This window comes from Pipistrellus hanaki (genome assembly GCF_964339955.1).
Source record: "Pipistrellus hanaki genome assembly, chromosome: 20".
NCBI lineage: Eukaryota > Metazoa > Chordata > Mammalia > Chiroptera > Vespertilionidae > Pipistrellus > Pipistrellus hanaki.
In genome coordinates, this window is record NC_140522.1 from 13,647,914 (window position 1) to 13,651,937 (window position 4,024).

At 49.3% G+C, this 4,024-nt stretch overlaps 1 long non-coding RNA gene across 1 annotated transcript; it reads right to left on the reverse strand.

Annotated features, from left to right (window-relative positions):
- Nucleotides 1–869: 869 nt before the first annotated feature.
- On the reverse strand, nucleotides 870–1,384 carry LOC311614048. Its single transcript, XR_014793567.1, has 2 exons — nucleotides 1,042–1,384; nucleotides 870–991 (listed from the first exon to the last, which is right to left on the reverse strand). It is a non-coding gene; the product is annotated as an uncharacterized lncRNA (long non-coding RNA).
- Nucleotides 1,385–4,024: the final 2,640 nt, after the last annotated feature.

A 4,024-nucleotide genomic window follows, 5' to 3' on the forward strand; every position in this document is an offset into this window, starting at 1 on the left:
TCCCCATTGAAGGGCCTGGATTAAGGCCAAAAGTTCAGGAACTGTGTCCAAATGGTGTGGTCTAGGGTGACTACTGCTGCCCCTGTATATCAGATCCCATCCCGAACCTAACTGCCCCCATCTGTGAACAGTACCTTGTCTGGTGATGACGGCAGGACATCTGTCAGTACTGTGTCTGTTACCTCTATGCCATCATGAATGGGTTCCTCTGGATCATCTGGAAACAAGCTGGCAGGGTTGGTGGCCAGTGTCTTATGGAACCAGACACATGGCTGGTCCAGGAGAAGAGCTTGGCACTGGGTGATTCTGGTGTTTGACATCCATCTTTCTGGAGCACCCGAAGGAGGGTCTCAATGACATGGGGTGTTGTTAGGGCTAGCTCCTGGCCCAGAGTCTGCTTATCTGCCTCCTTCACCAGCAATGCTGTGGTGGTCACTGCCCAGAGGCACACTGGCCACCCTGCTGCCACAGGGTCTCCTCTCAGACAGATAGGCAACAGGTCTCTTCCAGGGACCTAGAGTCTGAGTGAGAACCCCTTTGGCAATGCCCCTTACCTCACTCACTTTGTGACATCTGGCAAGGCTAGGGCAGGTGCTGAGATGAGAGCCTTCTTTAGCTCCTCAAAGGCCCGTTGTTCTACTTCAGTCCAGTTTAGCGGCTGCGTTCCTCCAGTATGTGTTCCTTCTTATGTCTACAGTCTTTCTTGATGTCCAAGGAAAACAGTCAGTTTGTCTGGTGGCTCCCTGGACTGATATCTTCCTAGGGGTCCCATCGGCTCTGTCAAGACTGAATAAACTGCCCAGTGCTCACCAGGAAATTAATAGCTTTGCCTCTCACTTGTAAGGTTACCCTTGGGAGCTTAATTGAAAGGAGCCCTGGTCCTGCCAGTCTTCTTCCTCGAGGTTAAAAACCCTTGGAATCTAAGTCTCCCTTTCTTTCAGATCGTCTCTGTCTCTTCTGGCCTCACCTTCTGTCTCTCTCCCTCTCTAATCTCTGTCCTTTCCTGTCTCTTGCTCATGTCTTTCTCCCTCCCTTTCTCACATACACACTCACACTTATACACCCATATCACTTTCTCTTCCAATCTTTGTTTCTGCTTCTGTCTAAATCCTTTCCTCTCGGACTCCCAGAGTCTCTTTCTTAACTCTCTGTTTCGTTCTTTCCCTCTCCCTGTTTCTCCTTCTCATCACATGCATAACTTTCATAAAAACTTTCACTATTTTACATTAGCTTTTAAACCTTCTTTCTATGTCCTTCAAAAATCTATAACCATACCTCAAATCTTCCATTATTTTAAAATATTTAGAAAAGGCAGAGGGAAGAGGGAGCAGGTCCAGCACTCTGTTCTCAAGCCTCCAGCTGCTTGAAATTTAAACTGCCACATTCTTCCTACAGATAAAGATCTCAGATTCCTATAAGACTGAAAAGGGGAACAGGAGAATTTCTAGTTGCGCCTTTAAGCCCCCTAACAGAACACGGTGAAAAGTGTCCAAGCAGTCACCGGGGGTTTTTGGGGTCCCCTTAGGGTACCGGGGGGGGGGGTCACAGGGGAATTTTCCTTCTGGCCTTACCGCCTCCAGCTACTCAAAACAAGTCCTCGAGGTGAATGGAGGCAGGGAGCGAGCGGGTCCCAGGTGGCGAAGGCGGCACTTCCACCAGGGCGTTTTCATCTGGCTGTCCACAACTTGCCTCTTGCTAGTGAAGGTGCCTTGGGGGAACCTGTGACCCCTACACTGCAATCAGACTCCCTGAACTTTCTGACAAGCTCTTACTGATTTTAAAATTATAACTTCAGTTGACACACACACAAGGACCAAACGGCCCACAAAATATTTTCCTTTTCATTTAAAGATTTTACAATGTACTGTAATCATTAATCACATTAAACTTAAATGGCTAATTGAAACAAACAGTTATGAGACCGTTCCTCCAGCACTGATGAAGACTGGGTGGAGGCAGGTGTCTGAAATACGTAAGATTCATTTAGTTTTTTAGCTTGCTGGGCAGACTTGGTGCCTTTGCCAGCTCAAGCTTCCTAAATAGTTAATTTTAGAATTCGGTCTCTGCTTTTAACCTTTTTGGACTATAATTGTTACAACCTCATACCTTCAAATTAAAATCTGGGGCTGACTGTGCTACAAATTGGACCACAAGGGCTGCCTGATTTGCCGGGGCATCAGGATCTATAGGTGTGTATGTCCTATAGGCCTCACATAGTCGCTCAAGGAAAGCTGCCAGACTTTCATTTGGCCCTTGTCTGGTCTCGGTTATCTTAGAGAGATTGGTAGGCTTTCGAGCGGCAGTCCGAAAACCTCTCAGGAGAACCTGGCGGTAATGGTCCAGAGCCTCCCTACCTAACATTGAATTGGGGTTCCAATTAGGGTGGGCCAAGGGGAGGACAGTGTCAATCTGGGCTGAATCTGTAACCGACTCCCCATGGGCATCAAGAACTTGTTTTCTCCCTTCAGTGTTTATTCTCTCTCTCTCCTCTGTGGTAAACAGGGTGTTTAATAATTGCTGGCAGTCATCCCAGGTGGGCTGGTGAGTGTAAAGTTATCAGCCCCTGGGGGTTCTGTGAAAAGGGGGGATACTCCACTCTCATCTGAGTTCTCACTGGGGGATCAGGCCCCTTCTCCTTGCTTGGTGAGGTAGTGGAGACAGCAGCGGCCACATAAGGGGGTGGGCAAGGGAATTTCAGGCCCGACATCGGGTCTTCCTCAGGAGCCTCTAACAGGGGTCCTCAAACTTTTTAAAGTGGGGGCCAGATCACAGTCCCTCAGAGAGCTGGAGGGCCGGACTATATGAACTACTAATTCCTACTGTAACACCTTGGCTGCACTCACTGCCCAAAAACCTGGCGGGCAGGATCAGACTCCCCTGGGGGCTGCATGTGGCCCGCGGGCCGTAGTTTGAAGACCCCTGCTAAAACAAGGGGTGCTGAAGGCACCTGACTTTGCTTCTCTCTGCTCGCCTGTGGCCGGGCGAGTAAGATGGACCTGGGAGGTCTCTTTCCCAATTTTCCTTTGTCAGGGAGACAACCACACTCCTTCAGCCATTTTGGGTTATCAAAAAGAACATCAATCCAGATATCAATGTATGGAATTTGGTCCGGATGCCCGGGGCTTCTATAGACTATCCACCGGACTCCTGTGCAGGGCCCCATGTCTAGGGTCCCCGTTGAAGGCCAATCAACCCCAAATGTTGGCCACTCCAATTCACAGAGTCTCCGGAGAGTGAAGGCATCTACAGAAACACCATAGCCTTCACCTCGTTTTTTGAAGTCGGAAAAATTTTAACCATGCATTCAAGGGGACTTAGGTGACTCTCCTTTGAGTTTCCTTGCCCCATTTCTCTCTTTCTTCCCAGTCTATAAACAGTTAGGCAACAAATAAGTCCAATACAAATCCAAAAGAGGAAAAACGAAAACACTTTTACCAATTCCCACACACTCGATTGCGGCCGCACTCTCTGAACACTCACAACAACACTCATTCAGACCAGAACAACACTCACTCAGACCAGAACCAGGGAGTCTCCAGACTCCAAAACCAGGCAGAACCAGGGTGTCTCCAGACTCCAAAACCAGGCCTCGGTGGTCATCACCACCTCGGTTGCGAACCGGGAGTTTAGCGGCGTCCCGCCTCCCAAGTTCACGATAACAGGGTTCGTACCAAACCAGGACAAGGGAAGCTTCAAGAAACTTAAAAGAGAAACCAGGCCTGACTTACCGGCACCAAGCAGGCAGATCCGGGTGTGGTCCGATGTTCCAGAGGACGTGAAATTTCTTAAAGGGGCTTACTGAGAAGCCCCCCTGGTGGGATCTCGCTGGGGAGCCTCCAAATGCTACGAAGCGAGTCCCCAAGAGATGAACCACCGGAGCCAATTTGATTAAGCATGCTAGAATTTATTACAGATTCGAATCTGGGCTCAAACCTTGGCTGACGCAACAGCCTGCAAACACCCAGGCAAGAGCCCTGATGGAAGGGCAGTCCCTCCTCTTATGCCTCTTTTTCCCATCCCATCC